Here is a 20191-nt window from a genome sequence, read left to right as displayed (position 1 = left end):
GTTAAGAAAAAATATGATAATTTCTTTCATTTATATTTGAAATCTTAAAATTCTTAATCAATTTTTATATCTTCAAATTCTTATTTGCTAATATTTAATTTACATGTGTTATCTTTGCTCATGCATGTGTGTTGTTGCAAATATTTTTATTTCCTGAAATGTTTTAAGAGTTAGTCTCAGTCCTCTTAGCAGAGAATTTTATGTGAATATCATCTGTATTTTCTTTGCAATTTGTTATATTATCTCCACCAGCAAACCAAAACAGTTGCATAGTTAACTAGGCTTTGCAAAGCTAATTAGATTTCTTGGTCAGAACCAGTCTGCTGTGTGTGCTGTGTGCTCTTTGTGTCTGTGTGTGTGTGTGTGTGTGTGTGTGTGTCTGTGTGTGCATGTCTGTCTGTCTGTATATCTGTGTGTGTGAATGGAAGATTATGTATTAATTAGAATTTTTTATTGTCTTTCATTTTTGCAGTATCATTATTTTCCTTGCCTTCTTTTCCTTCACAACAGGATCACCAAGGGCCTCTCCTTGTTCATTGCCAAAGTCACTCTCTTCTCTTCCTGAAGCAGGACTGACTCTCAGGTCCCAAGGGTCAGAATTTTCAGGTTTTTGTTTTGCCCAGAGCCTGTGCTGTAACATATCAACATTTCCCAGAATTTTTTCCTCCAGGGAAAGACTTTCTCTATTTGAAAGTTAATTATATTTGTGTTCCATCACCCCTCTCTCCCAGGCTTCCCACACTTGATTCCTCTTTCCCAAACATCTTTCATATTTTCTAAGGACTCTTTGCAGTTGTGAGACCCTGAGAAGTTCTGCTAGGTTTGAATATTTAATTCACTGCTCATAGGTTATCTGAAGAAAGTTGTATGTTTTATTTCCTAGGTTGGCTAAAGCCTAGGCTATAGATGGTTTTGTTTCTTCTTCTTTTTAATGCATTGGAGAATGTATGGAATTTAGGTGGCACCATATGGCAAACAAGAAGTTAAAAAGGAGAACTTTGATGGGCTGGGGATTTAGCTCAGTGGTTCCACTGCCTGCCTCTCAAGCACAAGGTCCCGAGTTCAATCTGTGGTACCAAAAAAAAAAAAAAAAAATAGAGAACTTTGAAGAAATTCAAGATAATTTATTGATTCTTCTTTCTTTATGCTTTTACTTTATGATCATCCTGAGATAAATCTGTAATATTTCAGACCCCAAAAAGGGCAATATCTGAAGAGCGTACCTTCTTCTTTTGAGTTAGGAATAAAAGTGTAATTAATCAATTTAAAACTTTGTTGGAGAGAAGGAATAAGACACAAGTACCACTGTAGAAATAGCTAAATACAAACTTAGCATAGCTTTCTCATATGAGGTCAAGAGTCTTCAAACTTTTTTTTATAAAGGGTGAGACGGTAAATATTTAGGTTTACTGACCATATAATCTTTGTTGCACCCATGCAAGCATGCTATTGTATGGGGAAATAAGACCTAGACAATATGTAGAAAAACAGAAGAAGCTGTACAAATTTATTTTTTTTTAAAAAAAACTTGTTTTATAAAACTTTATTTAAAAACCTGGCAGTAGTCTGAATTTGTCCCTGTCCTAGATGAGGAACAACCCTAGTACAACCATAAACCACCAGCTACCCACCTGACACCTATCTCCTCTTCGATACTCTCTGTTTAGCCACTCACACATTCAGGAAAACCACCATTTTTGGGTAGTCATGGTAACTGAGTCTGATCTGTCTAATTTGGGTTGAGTTTAGCAACAGAGAATCACCTTCTTCGGTTGTCTAAGACATGCTTTTTACGTTGTAAGCAAATCAAATTTGCAAAAAAAAAAAAATTCCAAACTCCTATAAATAGAATTCTCTTACAGTATTTCAGGGAGAATAAAGAACTAAATAAAGATTGAAGCATAAAGTATTCTAGTTGATTTTATCTGTCCCCTTCCCCATTCAGACATTATTTGTATAACTGTAGGTGATTTGAAGGATTATGTTTTTAGTATTTTGTCCATGCATCTTTTAGGTAAATTTATTTTATCTTGTTATACTTCCAATAAAGTTCCAAGAAGTGACTTTTGAGGAAAATAAGAATGGATTCCACTCTTTTTCACTTGGTAAATTATAGGTTTTGAATGTATAATCTTTTCACCTAGAACAAGTGAATAAAAAATAAATAATTTTAGAGAAAAGGTAATTAAACAATAACTTTTACAGTATGAGGTTGACATTTAATTTATTAAAATGTAAAATTACATTTTAAAAAATATATTATTTCTTTTGTACAGTAATTGGAGAGTCTAAAAGAAATAAACATCTCAACAAAGAGTCAAATAATAATTTGCCTGTGCTTTCTAACATGTCCAGGAATTTTAAGTTCATCACAAATTTTTTACTTAGATACCCACACTTTTAATAGAAACTAGCCAACAGATATTCCACTTTCCTCCTTTTTAACAGACCAATGATAGGGTTCAAGCATACCTACCCTTAATAGGCCATATGGCTAATGAGAAGACAATTCTTATCTCTGAACCAGCTCCATGATAATTTGGTACTCAGGGTAATTCAAATTAGGGCATGGCATTTCTTTAAGATTAGCTTTTCTCTAGGCTGTCCTAAATTGATGTAAAGATAACTGTCCTTTCTATGTGTAAAAGTTTGAGTCAGCTACTTATTATTTCTGTTTTAATTCACCCTAACTATAGTCTATGTTGTTAACAATTTTTTGATACATTATTATTACCTGACCTATTTTAAAGTTAACAAAATTGATGTACTCAAAGGCCATAAAGTGACTCTGAAAATTCTGGAACTATCTTATTCAATATCAAAAATCTTCCACCCTTATAGTCATATAGCTGAAGGGCAATGTTATAATATTTTTTATTTTGTATAATATATAAAGTATTTCATAAAATTATTATGTAACCTAACAAACTGAGTATTTATGTGTGAGTCAAACACCTTGGATTAGACTGCAATTCTCTATTTCCTCTACACTCTATGACTTGCTAGCTGTATGATCTGGAACAAGTCATTTAATATGTTGCTTCTTTCCTCAACAGTGAAATGAGAAACAATAAAACACTTGTTTCCTAGGTCTGTTAGTAGTATTAATAGAAGCAATCCGCATAAGGAGCTCTATATAGTGCCTGATATATTGTAGGTTTTTCCATAAATGTGAAAATTATTTTACCAAGTTGCACATGAAAATAAATATAACAATGTTTTAGTTCACACCAAGTTCTTTACAAATATCTATAAATATGAATACTCTATTCAGGAGGACCTGAATATGAATATGGATGAGTACCTGATGGCATAGAGCATGGCAAGTATGCATGGTCCAGGTATAAAAGAATGGTTCATGGGAATTTCTCATCCTGTCTCCCTGGTGGCTTTTTTAGCATCATCATTTGCTATTTCTAAGAAATGGAAAAAAATGACAGAGTCAATAGCACTACTAATATGTTCATGAGACTCCACACCCTATAGTAAAATCTTATTCCAAGCTACTCAATTAGTCTGTGATTTATCATAGCATCATTATTTAGCAATATTATACAGCTAATGGAATCAATCACTCAAATTTATAAATCTATCAACAGCTTCTTCATGATAAGTTTAACTTTGCCTTTCCATATAGGAATCTAAACTAGATCCATCATTTTTAGAAAACATAAAACGTATATAATATACATATTTTCTTTTTAACCAATTTTCTGCAGAAGCACATTCAGGGCTCACAGAGAGCAATCCTAAAATGCAAAGTGCCACTCTCAAAGAATGAAGGTTTATGATAGTTTCCTGTGTTTTAGATCCTATCAGTAAAGTTCCTGCTGCCCTCCTTAAGAAGAAATCCACCAAAAAAACCTCTGAAGCCCGGGAAATTTCAAAATCATATTCTTAAGCCAAAGGTAGGTTCAAGATGAGAGAAGTGAAGCAGAGTACAAGTTACATCAACCCAGCCAGATGTACAGGTTGCAGAGCTGGTGCAGACAGCTTGGAAGGATGGTGTACCACAAGGGTATTCTTTCAGCATTGTTTTTAGCAGTGAGATGTTGGAAGCTACTTACTGGGTTCTATTTAAAAGAGCAGCTGTGATATTTCATATGATGGAACAACAATTAATCCAAAAACAAAACAAAATATTTAAAAACCAGAATCTCTTTATATCATGATTTAGAACTATCCCCAGAGAGAGTTAAAGCAAATGACAAAACATCCTTATAGGAAAAATATAAGTTATATAAAAAATATATAAAACTGTACTGCATGTGTAAAAATGTATAAGGTATAAACTTATAAAAAGTATTAAAATGGCATAATACAAGTATGAAATACATAAAAATCATTTATAAAAATATTTAAATGCATGTTTCTGTGTGACAGACAATTTGTGGAATGCTGGTCAAGAACCTGGTCATGTTGGTTGACTTCAAGGAAAGGAACTAGACAGCTAAAGGCAAAGAGATGATGTGTGTAGGGGGTATCACACATTGTTTTTCAGTGATGTTTAATCATGTGATTTTAACACAAATTCAAACTATTGAACAAAAATGGCAGTTTAGAAATACTGTTGTTACATATTACTCATGTAATCCTTTTTCATATATCTCTGAGAAACCCTATATCCAAGAAACTCCCTTTCAAAAATTAAATTAGTTCATTTACTTTTGTTCTGAACATTATTTCTAGAGAGAAATTGTATCTCTGTTCATGTCATCAAACAGAATAGTAACAAAAGTTCATGTGTGTGCATGATCCAAGTTTTCAAAAATTTTAAATTTCATGCAGTTTTGCTTGGAAAATACAGAAAACTATAAAAAATGTCAAAATATGTAATTTATTCCTCATCTAGTGGATAACTAATATCAGATTGGCCCAAATCTTTTAAATTTCCTTAGTTTATTTTTCTCACATTTCTTTTCCCCCTGGGAATCTGTCTCTCAGAGCCCGTTCAGGTGGGGCTGGCTTGCCCTCTGAGCTCTCTCCTCTGATTTAGTCCATCCTCTCTTCCCTGCTTCAGTGAAGGCTTGTATCTCTTCTGAAGAATATGTAAGAAAGCCATGTTTATCTTCCTTTTGCTATTAGTATTTTTGTATTGGGACAACTACTGAAGGTACAATGACTATTTTATAATATAAGGCCCCCAGAACTCCAGATTCCTGTGATAATCATGAAACGTGTTTGATCTCTTGTGTGAAAGTGAACATCTGTGAAATCAATGGACCAACTTACTTGAAGCTATTCATAAGCTACTTTTTCCTTAAAGAAAATATTTTCTGTTACTGAATATTTTTTTCTTGAATAGTAACATTGTTGATTGTAATATTGAGTATTTTTTAAACTTACTGAAAGTTATATACATACAAATGTGCCCCTTTCATACTATAAAGGGAAGTAAATTAGGCAGTACAGCACCATGCTGTAAGGAGACAAAATGACACAGTAGAAAGGGAGTTAAAATAAAACTAAAGAAAATTCAGTTCTATTCTGGATTCTGACACAATTTTCTGAATGTTATCTACAAAATGAGGGTGTTCAGCCAAGTGTTTTATAGTTTTGAAATTCCACAAATTATCACACTTCTTTTCTACTGAACATGGAGAAGATAAATTTGAGTTTCACAAAAAGGTTTCCTGACCTACAGAGCTATGAAACATCAATTTTTTCCCAGGAGAAGCTGAGAATGCTTCTTTATAAGATTCTAAAAGGGAGAATCAGTTCCCCAGGCTAGCCTATAGTACAGACCTCTAAAAGAGCATAGGATGGAGAAATGTTCAAGGTCCCTAAACCAAAAGACTCTCAATTCTACTTCCAACTCTCTAGAAAAAAATTAAACAGAAATTCATATTCTAGAGTACTGAGGCAGCTGCTATGCTAGCTCCACCGACACCTGGGATTCTTTTTCCTCTACCTATTGCTCTTCATGCAGTAGTGTCTATACTTAAATATTCACTAAACTTACCGGGCAAGGTGGTGCACACCTGTCACGAGACAGGAGAATCACAAAGTTAGTCGATCTTGGGCAACTTACCACTTAGAGAAACACTGTCTCAAAACTTTTTATAAAGAGCAAGAAGTGTTGCTCAGTGCAAAAACTCTGGGTACAATTCCTAGTACCACCAAAAAAAAAAAAATCACTAAAATCATACGTGATAATTCTTTGACTTTTACACAGTAATCTAAATGGATAATTTTTTAAATATAGAAATTTATTGAGCAATTAGGAGATAGACAGTTTGCTAGATTATTTTACCATCTAAACTTCATAATAGGCATCTGAAACAATATACCTTAGTCTTCTTATTTATAAAATGGAGAATAAAATAGTGGAGTCTGTGAGAAGCTATAGGGTAATGCACACAAAGCATTGTGCACCATAAGTATCTCTGGTATGTGTGGTAGCTCCACATTAGCTCAGTGATTGATACATAATAAGTGTTTAAATATGCCTACTGAATTGGGCTGAGTTGAATCAAATTGAAATCCAGATAAACAATTTTTATTTTCTTCACAATTGCTGGGCATCTGAGTGGGGATGGTAGTTATTAGAGTTTTATAACAGGTCTTTCACTAAACAGAGTACACTTATGTCCCAGGCCAAGCAGGAAGAGAAATGCAGCTGATAATTCATGAGATTACTACAATGACAAAATGCTAATGAAAAAGACACAGCCTGGGTGAACATACAAAGAGAACCAGAAAGGGAAAATGTTCACTCAGAAAGTGCAGTGGAGAAAGCAGATGTATGAGTCAGTGCAGTCTAAGTGGTTTAACAGAAAACCCTAAAATTTTAGTTCTGAATACTATATAAAATTTGTATGAACTCTTTGAAGAAAGTATTGAATAATGCATATCCTCCCCTCCTCTGTAAGTTAGAAAACCTGTAGTTGTTCCAGATTTATTCTTAGAAAAATAATTTAATAGGAATCTACAGTCTTGGGGATTTTTTTTAACAACTCCAGCCATTTTTTTTAGACTATTAATGTTGGTTTTTGTTTGTTTGTTTGGAAGTACATGACTGAGCCCCCTGGACCTTTTGTTTATAGTCATAGGGAGCTATGCACAAAAACATGTTTGACATGAATGTGTTTTTCTTTGTTTTTGATTGGGCTGGTTTATGCTTTCATACTTTGTAAAGCTTTGCTGTTTATTTACCTGTTTTTTAAAAGTTACTGACAAAAGAAAGCACTTTTCTGAATACCATGGAAATAAAATGTGATTCTGGAAGGCCAGCCATTAGTTCATGAATGGGTCCAGTAATCTGTTTTTATTAATATGCAATGAATGGAATGTTCAAAACATCATCATATCTCAGATTTGGACCTGTTCCTATTCTACCCTGACATTGTTAAGGATTGTTCCAGGTGTTTTGCAGCAGTTTTAATAAGCCACTCATCCTGTGACACCAAAGACCTCTAAGAAATTGTGACGATGTTTGCTGTTTCTGGGTAAAATACCAGTGGACTCAGAATTCCAGCTCTGGTAAACTTAAGATAATTTAGAAACTCACCCAAAAGCAAAACCAGACCACAACAGAAGACATGAGCTCACTCATTTTTCATTCATTCTTTGTGGAGGTGAAGAAGGGGCTTTATAAAAGAGCAGTAAAATAAACTTTAATTTATAAAAATACATACAAAGGCTTTAAATGGGAAAATTTTCCTCATGAAAGCATTAAAAAGATTGTGAGGATAGAAAGACAAAGATATGAACTTCTTATCAAGTTACATCCCTATATTTCCCACTCGTTTTTAAATTTAAACAAGTTTAAGTCTAAAAGACAAAACCTTAGTAATCTGATCTAAGGAGTTTGTCATTTTTTTTTCCTCAAATAATTTTTTTAATCATACATTTGCAAATTTACTGCTTAGCTAACAAAGTGCAGAAACTGCTGTACTGTCCCTTTCATTCCCGGGCTAAAGAGACACAGGAGATCTTGGGAGGTGTTAGATATGTCTATTACCTTGAATATGGTGTTGGTCTCATGGGTGTTTATATACATCTAACCTCATAAATTGAGCACATTAAATTTGTGCAGTTCTTAGTATATTAACTATACTTAAATAAGTCTCTTAAAAGCCAATAATGGAAAGAAGACAGTGAGAAAAATTTTAGAAACTAGATATTAACTAGGGTAAGGCACGGAAAACAAATATTCAATTATTTTATTCAAGGCAGCAATTTGTAAGACAATTTGGTTTGCCTAGCTACTGAGATGTTGAGAGTCTGAAAGAAATTTCTCTAAGGAGCAATAGTTCTCTGTTAAAGTAACTTGCATCTGCTCTAACAGTTGACTCATCATTTAACTAAATAGCAATCTGAGAAAACAAGAGTAAGTCTAACAGACATTTTGTATCTTCATTTCCAGTTAAGAAAAATAAAAGGATCATAAAACCAGTCTATTACTTTATCTGCTATCTAATATTTCCCTACCTTCCCCCTTCTTTGGTCAGAAAGGACAAATGGATATTATTGTATGTGTTAAAGACGACCTCTGACATCTCTGGGATCTCTAAAATGAACACTTTCATTTTGTAAAACACCCCCCAAAAAATCACTAAGACTGTTTGTGTTACTTACCATCATAGAGCTAAGTATATTAAATGCAATTTACACATTCTATTAAACATATTAGCCCAAATGTTTAAAATACATTACAAATATTGTTACAGCATTTAGTAACCATTTAGTATATTTTTTATTTTAGCAGATGATACTATTTTTCTGATATTCCCACAGTAAATGAATATCTTATGCTTATTTTAGATATCTAGGTCAACTATATCCAGTGTTTTTACTTTCCTTAGGAAAAACAGCAAGCTTAATTTTATTGAGAAACGATTTACATAACTTAGTCATGATTTATGAAAGGCTGTTAGAGAAAGAAACATTGACAAACATCTTTGCTCACCTACAATATTCTTAGACTTTATTCTGTTTTTTCAAAGGAATAATGCCTCTTAGGACATGAGTAATAATAGCATAAAGAAATGGAGGACAAGAAATGAATGATGATCTCAGTGTAATATTTGTTTTCTTACATTTTATTTCTTTCAGGTTTGGTTAATGAGTTTTAGTCAGAAGTTTGATATAACAACAGAAAGGTAATAAATAAAATTTTTATAGTAACAACAACAAAACTCTATTTGCTGAGTATTTTTTTTAATTTCTTTTTTCTTGGTTTTATTGAATTATTTGAAATCATAAGTTTTAACTTTTTATACTTTAATGCTTTTGCTTTAAAATTTTATCAATTTTGAAATAGAAAAAATAATTAATTAAATCTTTAATTATAACTTTATTTCCTTCTTGGACATTTTGGAGTCATAAAACCCTGATGATATACCTCCTCTTTCTTCTTTTTCTTACTGTCAATTGGAAATTTTACTTTATTTGTAGCATCTATTTCAGCAAGCTGAAATGAAGCACAAACACTCTGTATATGTTTTATATAGTCCACATTTCACAACTGTTCTTAAAAACTATTGTACAAATGAATTGCCTTTAAACTATTTTCTCCCATTGGTATGAATGCTACAAATTTACTTAAAAAATACTTTTCATATTAAATAGAAAGAAAGATTGTATCTATCTTTACTAGAAGAGATTTGTGATGGACAGTTAGGGTTAGAATGATTGGTATTCAACCTAACAAAACTTTGCACTTATTTATCTATCTCCTTGGAGAACCTTGGTACTTTTCTATGATAATAGGTAGGGAATTGCAGCTGCCTCCCACAGAGACATACTCAAATACAGAATTCCATTAATAACATATAATTTAGAGTAGAAATATAATGTGTTGACCCTAAAGATTTTGTTCTTGAGATGCTTTAAAAATACTTCAAGAAAGGGTTGGAGCTCAGTGGTTCCGCTGCCTGCCTCAAAAGTGCAAGATCCCAAATTCAATCCCCGGTACCAAAAAAAAAAACTTCAGGAAAGAATATAGATAGCTCGACAATTTGTTATTTGAGTCTTATTCTGGAAATAAATCTCTTGTACATTAACTAGAAGGTTCAAATAACAAAACAGTCAATTGAAGAAGTGAGTCTCTTCAAATCCTCTTGGGAAAATGTGCCATTAGCCTTTAGGAAAATGTACTTTAGAGGCCCTGGTGATAAAACTTTTTCATGTGCTCTTGCCAACATACTTAGTTCTGCGTCCTTCATTTGACAGGGCTCCAATTCTTCATTTAACCTTGCATTGTTTCTTTTAAAAAGATTATTTTTTTCTTTTTCCTGAAGACCTTGAAGGAAAAGCTTAAGTTCTTTAGTAAAGCTTTTGCAAAATGGGGATAAAAATGGTTTATACTCCTGCTAAGATCTGTGCCCAATGTCTCTTATATTATTTGTCTTCTTTTATTCATAAAGAAAAAAGTGTTTTCCCATGTTTTCTCATATGTACAGTGATGCTATTCAGAGAGGCACAATGTCTAACAACAATGGTTTTTGTGTATTTATTTTTAAAATGTATTAACAAGGAATAAACCCTATTTTCAAGCACGTTTCTGTATAAAGCACATGAAAGTGAAGATGCTTAGGTTGAAAATGGGCAGGGATGTCTAGCTGTAGCATTCCAGTTTCTTCCTCCACCTTCTTCTTTGAGTGTTCTCAGAGCACTTCTGAGAAATTTCTGCAGTTCCCAAACCCAGTCTACAAACCATACCATTAATGCAGTGTGGAAACTGAGAGTGGGAATATGAGGTTCGTACTAAATATATTTTGAATATGGCTAGTTTTTCGACCAGTAGTTTACAATAGGGATGAATTTTGTCATCCACCCAGCTTCCCACCCCTACCAGATGGACATTTGGAGATGTCTGAAGATTTCTTCAGTTGTGACAACTTGAAGAGTAAGGATAGGTGTGCTACTGTAGTACCTGTAAGTGGAGGCTAGGGGTGGTGCTTCACAGCATCCAGTGCAGAGGACAACGCCTAAGATTCCAGCCTGGAATCTCACTCTCGCCCTGGGGTTGAGAAAGCATGCTTTAAAGAGTATGGATGGGGCTCCAGGTTCAGCTGCAGAGGAAATGGGACTGGGGTTGCAGTGGCTGGGAGAAGATTCCAGACCCCAAATCTAGGACTTGCTCCTGGGCAGAGAACGAAAGGAAAACAAAAAAAATAAGAAAGAAGGAAAGAAAGAAAGAAAGAAAGAAAGAAAGAAAGAAAGAAAGAAAGAAAGAAAGAAAGAAAGAAGGAGGGAGGGAGGGAGGGAGGGAAGGAAGGGAAAGGAAGGAAGGAAGGAAGGAAGGAAGGAAGGAAGGAAGGAAGGAAGGAAGGAAGGAAGGAAAATAGAAGCCCTGTGCGATTTCAACTTTACTTAGATTCCCAACATCTCCCTGGCTGGCCTAGTCTCCAGGGAGCAGAGCTGATGCCTGTTTTATCTAGCTTTGCTTGGTAGAATCCTCCCGGCACATTATTTATCTGATCTCTCTCCCTGCTTGCCAGAAGACAGGATGAGCTAGAGAGGTTCTCTCAGTGCAGACCAAGGCAAATCCCAAACTACTGAAAACACCCTGTGGAAAAGGTAATTTCATTCCCATGTTCCACATTTTCATGCAAAGCAAATCCTCTGCGATCTAAACATCCTGCTATGCCCCATTCTGATCCCAGACTTGATCTCTACCCTGCACTGTGATGGCAAAAAGTTCTTATCTTGAAATTTTAAAAGGTAAATAAAATATTTTATTTCAATTAACTCTTTCATCTTCGTTTAATTACAATATTCCGAAATAGGTTTCATTTATAGGCCTGAGTGGCATGAAGTGACTCTGTTGACCTGGTCATCAATTCAAAAGCTCTGGAGAGTCTAGGAGAAAACATAGAACAATCCCACCCCACGCGCACTGTAAAGAAAGGGAGAGAAAAGCGCCCTTGCCTTGGCGGGCCCCTTTGTGCGGTTCCTGCCAGCGCGGCAGCCTCCTGCTATATAGACTCGGGCGCCAGCGCTGCGACCGCACCCACAGCCGTGGACAAGGTAACCCTGGAGGGGCGCGGGCAGCGGAGGCCCGGGCCGGCCCAGGCCGCTGAACCCTCGCCTCGCCCGGCCTTGCAGATCACCTTCTATGAGGACCGGGCCTTCCAGGGCCGCCGCTGCCAGTGCAGCGGCGACCACGCCAACCTGCAGCCCTACTTCAGCCGCTGCAACTCGGTGCGCGTGGACAGCGGCTGCTGGATGCTGTATGAGCATCCCGACTCCCCGGGCCTCCAGTACTTCCTGCGGCGGGGACTACCCCGACCACCAGGGCTGGATGGGCCTCAGCGACGCGGTCCGCTCCTGCCGCCTCCTCCCGGGCGTGAGTCCGGGGCCCGGGGCCCCTCTGTGCCCGAGGCCCTGCGGTGACCCCGACGCGCGGCCCACTCCGCAGGCCGGGGTGCAAGGCGGCCCCTTCTTTCTGGCTCAGCCGTATTCTCTCCTTTTATTAACGTCTTCGAGCTTTCCTTCACCTAAAAAGTAGATGGCCAGAAGCTTTTAATTGGACATTTGATTTGCTAGATCGAATTCCCCGCTGCTGGGGAAAGCAGTGCAGGCTCCGTTCACAGCGCCTGCGCCGCAGGCTGAAGCAGCAGCAGGCGCCTCCTCGCCGTCGGAGCTGAGCCGCCGTCTCTCACTTTCTCCATCTGTGAAACGGGGCTGACGAGAGCAGCTCATTTATAGAGCCGCGATGTGGGCACCGGGACTGCCTGGCACAGCCGAGCCACCCTCCCTACAGCAGTAACTGTTACAACACCCGAGGTCACGTGAGTCCCGCCTCTAATGCGGCTAAACACGGAGCGACCCTGAGGTCCCCAGAGCCCCTGCAGAGCCCCTGTCACACACACCGCCCCCCCCCGGGCCCCCGCAGCCCAGAATCCCCCGGCAGAGGTGGGATGGGAAAGCCCCGCTGCTCTGAGGCCTGCACCCCCGGAGGGCCCGGCCTGGCACCAGGAGCCTGAAAACCTGGGTCCCCGCTCCCGGTCCTGACAGCCCCGCAGACAGGGACTCGGGACCGCAGTTGCTCTCGGGGAAGAGAAGGCTCAGCGTGCGGTTGCTCTGCCTGTGCCGGGCTGTGGGGAGACGGAGTCTCCCGCCGCCTCGGGGAAGGCCTGGCAGCAGCAGCTTGTTCCTCAGGCCGAGCTGCGCGGAGAATCCTTCCTGCACGGGCGGGGTGGGGGTGGGGGTCCTGCCGGGAAGAAGCCCGCAGGCTGGGGAGGAGCAAGAGGATTTGCCCGGGCCCAGCGGCCCAGCGGCCCACTCTCTGAAGGTTTTATACTCTTGGTCTCCTGCACCATCTCGAACTTCCATTTTTGTTAACTACCTGAGATGATGGGCAGGAGCCGTGTTAGAGCTGAGACCTGAAACCCGGTCTTTGGGAGGCTCTTGCTGTCCAGCTGGGGGGCAGCAGGGCCTGAAGCAGCGAGGAAAGGATGGGGCTGGCTGGGCTGAGCTTTCTTCCTGAATTTCCAGTCGAAACAGTGTGACAGCCTCTCCCTCCAGCTTCTTCTAACGCGCCTGAGACTCTAATGCCTTTTGCCCCGAATATATTGGTGTTTTTACTGCAGTATGTACTTTTATGATGTATGTACTTGTTTGATAATACAAGAGCCTCAGGCCACCACGAATCCATGGGAGAATAAAATAAATACATTGAAATTGTGACTTAAAAATGGCCCTGCGCAGGTCCAGCGTGCGTGGGTCGTGTGGACTGTGGTACCAGGAAACTCCAGGAGCACCATTCACGTCCGAGGCACGTGAGAGGTGCCTGCTGGAGTGTCGCAGTGTCCAACCTACCCCGCTGCACACAGTTTTAGCGCGGTCCCTTTGTACAGCAGAGATAAAGAAACCCCCGGCCGCCAGGGGAGCACGTGATTGATTGGTCGCTAGAACAAGCTCAGGTTTACTGACCTCGCCTCATCTGTTGTTTGCTGGGTCCCCAGTCCGGTTCCCACAGAATCAGGATCTACGAGCGCGACGACTACCGAGGCCAGATGGTGGAGATCACCGAGGACTGCCCCTCTTCCACTTCGGTGACATCCAGCCCTTCCACGTGCTGGAGGGCTGCTGGGTCCTCTACGAGCTGCCCAACTACCGTGGCGGCATTACCTGCTCCTGCCAGGGGAGTACAGGCGGCACCACGACTGGGGGCCCTGAGTGCCAGGGTGGGCTCGCTGAGGAGAGTCACGGATTTCCATTGAAACATTGCTCCACCCTTTTCTCCATCTGGAAGTTAATAAAATATTTCCTGTGGGTTTCATGCAGAAATGGACTTCTCTGTTCCTTTCGGCCTGCTTGGACAGGCCCAGCAAGAATAAAGGCAGGGATTGTGTGGGTTTTCCAAAATTTGTCAGCGGAAAGGGTGGTATGCAATAGCATTCAGAGTGCAGCCTGGGTCCCGATCCACACACTAGCTACAGGTGGTGAGGCAAGGTATTTATCATTTCTGTGCCTCAGTTTCCTAATTGGCAAAAATAAGGAGTGATAATACTCTTCTAGTAAGGATTTAACATGGATTAAAGGAGTTAACGTTTTTTCATCACTAACTATAGTTTTGCATATATAAGCTTCTAGGAACCTGATCCGTGAGTTGACTTGTGGAACACCTGATCACCTTCTGAGAATTGTTGTCTCATTTGAAATCTTTTTGAGTGACTGCATTAAGAAGGATGGCTAAGCTCGATTGCATTGGAGGTAGACAGAGTTAGCAATGTTTGCATCATTGTATCTAACACATCTGAGGCTTACAATAAATGAGTGGTTGAATAGACTGATTAATATTTTACATATTCAGAGCATAAATATAGGAACCAGGTACTACCTAATACACAGAGCCAAAGAACTTCTCCAGTCACAGATCACCCTAAGGGAGCTATAGAGCAATCAGGCAGTGTGCAGTGGTAAATATAGGTACACACACCGTCCAGGAGTAAAGACAGAATGAAATAAGGCAAAGTTCATAAGCTTATTATTGACTTGGCAGATACTGCCCTTGAACTTGGATCAATCTTTATGATTCATAGCTCAAGAATCAGCATTTGATATCATTCCTAATACTATGAAAGAAAAAAACATAAGGGGATTATTATTTAATGGAGTTCAGTATGTCTTTTCAAGAGAAAAGGAGTCGGAATGAAATCTAAGTAGGTATTCTAGTACACCAGAGGATTTTCTGAAAGCAAAAATACTATATTTTTATGTTTACATGTAATCAAGAAAAAAATAAATTGCTACTCAGCTTAAGAGTTTTCCTTAATTGTGAAAACAGAAACCTCTTGATGAAATAAGTCCCTGGTGAGTTAAATGGCCATGCTTAAGAAAGAAGAACTGCCAATAACTTTCTACTTGAAGAAAACCATCAATCAACTAGCAAATACTCTACTACAACAATCTCAGATATTGAAAGAATAAAGCAACCAGATGATTTATGTCTAACATTTTATTTACCTAACACACATGCATGCTCCAAGATACTCAAAGAAACTCTAAGGACCTTTTGGACTTGCTCTGTATCTTTTAACTTTTTAAATGTGGCTACTAAGATATTTTAAATTACATTTATGGGCCTCACTATATTTTCCGTTGGACAGTGTTGACGTAGTGGAGGAAAAAAGATAAATTGGCATTTGCATTCAGAAAAAGCACAGCCTTTGGAATTTTTGTTCAAGATATGGCCTGAAAGTTAAGTTATATAAAAATCCTGGAAGTTGAGAGATGGCAAGTATCACATTTAAATTGTAAGGAGATGCTCAGTTAAACTGTAATTTTCACCTGACACTAACTGAGGCAGAGTGGGAGAGGTAGCTTCCACCATTGTCTCATGTGTCTGTTCCATTAGCTACACTGTACTGAAATGTCAACAGCAAATAAGGAATTTGCAGATACAAGTCACTTCTTTTCTCTACTGATTCCCCCACTCTCCCTCTCCCTGTCCATTAATAGACTTTTAGTTACAACCTTTCACTCTGGAGATAAGCAAGTTTGTCTCTTTTATTAAATTTTATGTACTTCTACAGGGAATATCTCCAACACATTTTTATCTTCTGAAGTTTCCAATAGATTATGCCTAATCCAGACCAGGTCCAATGGTGGTGGATAGATATCCATAAGAAGAGAAAACATTTGTCCATTGGTAATTTCTGAGTCATTGGGACAAAATAGTTATATAAAAAACACTATTTGGAATAAGAGTGCCAGGACCTAAGTGGGAGAGAAGTAAACTTAAATGCTTTCCTGGGCCAAGAGGGTAATGGGAACGGGAGAAGTGGTTAGCAGACAGTGGGAGGGAAAGGTAAGATTTGTATTGACCAAAGAGCACATATCAACAATTTTAAGATATTTTAAAATGTGATACAGCAGAAACTAAGGGCCATCCATTTATTATCTCTGAGCAGTAACATGTGCCTTGAAATGAACACCTCAGGCAGAAAGAGACAGGCTTGTGAGGTTTTCCTAAGGGACAGTCTTTAAGAATTGTCTTTCATATCCCATCAATGTGTTGCTCATGGAGGGTCCCTTTGTATGGCTGACATCATTCGTTCAGCTCATCTCCATAGAGACAAACATAGCCATATTCTCCAAGTTGAAAATAGAACTTGCCTTTACTAACACTACAGTCAGGCAGAAGGGAAGTAGGTATTCACCAATCAGAAGCTGCTGTCTCTGTTACCTACCAGTCCTTCTCTGGCCTGGTTCACATGTGAAAGGAGTCAAAAGACCCTGAGTACTTTTTTCCTAGGAACTTTTTGGTTTTTTTCCGCTCTAACATCATTCTGGTCCCTCCAACTTATTCACGTTACTTTTTCAATTATTTAAAAAATAAGAAAAGATAGAATCTAGTCTGGGAGGATAATTAAACAAAAGAAACACCAGAGACTTTCTGCTCTGTCAATAGTTCTGAAACATTCATAAATTTTTGTTCTGTCCAAAGAATAAATTCTTATTTCAAATAGAGGGTAACAGGGCCAGGATTTAGCTCAGTGGTTCTGCCACCTCCCTCGCAAGCACAAAAACCCAAGTTTGATCCCAAGTACCAAAAACAAAACAAAAAAACCAAATAGAGGGTAACAGTAAGGTCCTGAATCTCAGTTGCAGGAGAATTAAAAGAGAGACATTTTCCCTTCAAGATACAACAGGATATTTTGTAGAAACATTTGAAAATGTCTGTCAACCCCCTGGATGAGAGCAGTTCTTTATGGAATCTGAAAAAGCAAAACTTAGAGAATTTGACAGTTCATGAACTATTCATTAGCATCCCTAGCAGAAAATCCAAATACCTCATGCTGTTATTTGTGAACAAAATGTTAACAGACCAAGGCAAAGAAAAATAATATTTTAAAAGGGAAATTGTGTTTATAAAATAAAAAAGAAATCAGGTTCTGGTTTTCAAAATTCAATTGAAATAGTTTTTAAAAAAACAATATAAAGCCTGTGAAAACTTTCCAGGAGTCTTCTAAATGTGCAATTATTTTTATCCTGCCATATTTGTAATCATAAAGATAGAAGCTGTCAGAATGACTGAAGAAATTCTCCAAGTTGTGGAAACTAGAACTTTGATAAAAGACTGAATGCTGAGCTGATAAATCGTTTCTAGTGCTTGAGAGATAAGAAGTTCCTCAAGTTACAGGCATGATTAATTTCAGGAAAGCCCCTTGGCCCTGGTTAATTGTTGACCTGTGTGTCATACTTACTAATTATCTGGAGACAAACCTGAAATATTTGAATCATATCTCATATACATTGATAACAGTTCAACCATACAACTAGTGTATTTCACACAGAAGTTTGTATCAGACATTAGCCAAATCAACTATAAAATACCAGATTAGAGAGTGAGAAGGAGGATACCAAACAGAGAGTTGGTTTGCTTGCAGGATTTACCATTTATTTACTCTGTAATGTACAGATTTATTTACTATCTCAGACATTCTAATGCTGTACCATTGTCCTTGGAATTCCTGGATGAAAGGGGCAAAACATCGCATGTTCTTCAGTTGATATAAAAAGATATACCTTCCCTGTGTTCTTTCCTTTAGAATTGCTGGAGTGCTTTGTATTTCTGCAAACTGCTACTATGCTACTAGCCCAGCTCCAGGACACATGCCTACCTGATACCCCAAGATGCTGCATGCCATAGCACAGTGAGAATGTTCTCTGTATTTAGAACCACTTGTCTTTAGCTTCTTGTTCCTTTGTGTACAGACTGCAGCTTTGAGAATATTACCAAATCTGTCCAAGTCTTGATTTTTTTATCTGTAATGGGGAGAGTGAAATACTCTATGAATTTGTCTTGGGCAGAGCCAAGTGCAGACTCGGCATTTGATAACTGCTTCTTATTCTTTCCTCACCGGAAACTGTTGCCCTATTTACCTAGTGACTCATGGTAAAAAAAAAAAAAAAATTACTATGTGAAAGCACTAGACAGTCATTTCAGAGCCTCACATCTCTTCATCAGTAAAATAAGGATAATGACCAATGTGAAAATACCTAGCATTGTGTACAGTGTGTAATAAATGCTAATTTGATTTTTTTCTTTTCATGATTTATAAAGGGAGTGTATTTGAGATTGTTAGCTATATGCATTTATAAATTATTCTAATCTAATCTTTCAACTATTGTGATTGGTTTTATCTACTGCATTGCCATCAATAAATAACAAAATAGTAAAAAATAACTTAGAACAGAAAATCTTGGTTCTTTGAATTCTAATCCTTCTTCATGATGTATTAATAGGCTTATACCCAATCACTTCTTAGTTCAAGTTCATTAATAAATTATTTCAGCCTATGCAACTCTCTCAGTGGACCATCTGGGTTTAGTATCTACTTATTAAACTTATTAAAAGTTTCACATATTCTGGTCATATTCTTCCTTCCTTCTTACAGAAACATGATGAACTGATAAGGGAAGGAAGGAAGGGACCCTGAGAGACAAGATGAACATCTGAACCGAAACTGGCTTCTGTGTGAAAGGCAAACTTCTGTCTTGGTTGTGTGTTGCACGTATTATTATTGTGAGTCATTGTGGTAGGGAACTAGTGGCAGGATGAAATGGAAATGTCCCTTCCACAGACAAGGAAATGGCCTCTTTGGAGCAAGTGTTGTTTGACTGAGTGCAGAGGATCTGGGAACTTATAATTTCTTGGCAGCACCCCCGCCAAAAGTCATTGAATGCTTTTAGGATTCCCAAATTCTGTTCCAAGGAATCATCAGGATCCAGGGAAAGAGGTGACAAGGTGGGAGTGGTGGAACATACAGTGGATGAAGGGAGAAAAGGAAGAAAGAAAGGAAGGAAGGAAAGAAGGAAGAGAGAGAGAAAGAAAGAGAGAGAAAGAAAGAAAGAAAGGAGATAAAGGTTACAGTATAACTCAAATGGTAATATTCTTACTCACTTTAAGAACCAGGCTGAGGATTTAGCTCAGTGGTTCTGGTGCCTGCTGTGCAAGCACAAGGTCCCGAGTTCAATCCCCAGTACCAAAAAAAAAAAAAAAAAGAACCATAATGCACATATAATTTAACTCCTATACCCATTTTCACTACTCCCTTCAGTCATGAATAATTCATCACTGTCTAGACTCTGGATGAGTCATGTCCATATTTGAAACCAGGTAAATGGTAAATGACCATTTTAACAATGAACTTTGATTATTTCTAGCATGGTATTCCAGAGGCACCATACCTCGTTCAAGTACATTTTCTTGTACATTGTCAGTCAAGTAGTACAGGAAGACAATTGCAGTTTGAAAGGAAGAATTTATGTCTGTATTTCCTGTGACATTTTCTGTTCCTCTGAATTTCCTGAGAGTGCAATGGGGTGCCGAGCATTGTTGGATGACTAAACCACATCACCTCCTTCTCAATAAATGTGAATGTACTCAAGTATTCAGCCTGCCTCTGTGTTCTGTGATATTCAGGTAAACCCATCTCTTCCCCAACTAGAAATGGTTACCAACCTTAAAAATGATGTGTCAGCCCTGCTTGCCAATCCAATAAAGGAACTCAGCTTTAACCCAGATTGTTGGTGGCAATCTCTTGTGACTGCCGCCAGATAGAAGTTACCATATGGCCTAAATAACTCAGTAAGTCTTGTTTTATTGTTATATAAAGCTTTCCCTTTTTCCTCTTTGTTACCTGAGTTACTATTTTATCATCTTGAAATCTACAGGGTAAATTTGAGAAGTCCAGAAACTATTCATTTTAATAAGGGAAACACGTGGAAG

The 20191-nt window shown here is 38.1% G+C and overlaps 1 pseudogene; it reads left to right on the top strand.

Moving 5' to 3' along the window:
* The first annotated feature begins 10815 nt into the window (after nt 1–10815).
* Nucleotides 10816–19467, top strand: LOC110350475 (gamma-crystallin E-like; annotated as a pseudogene).
* The last annotated feature ends 724 nt before the right edge of the window (nt 19468–20191 follow it).

This window comes from Heterocephalus glaber, unplaced genomic scaffold, assembly GCF_053883595.1.
Source record: "Heterocephalus glaber isolate CG9 unplaced genomic scaffold, H.glaber_assembly_v1.0 deba00000621, whole genome shotgun sequence".
NCBI classification, from domain to species: domain Eukaryota; kingdom Metazoa; phylum Chordata; class Mammalia; order Rodentia; family Bathyergidae; genus Heterocephalus; species Heterocephalus glaber.
This window is presented reverse-complemented; position numbering and strand designations above follow the sequence as displayed.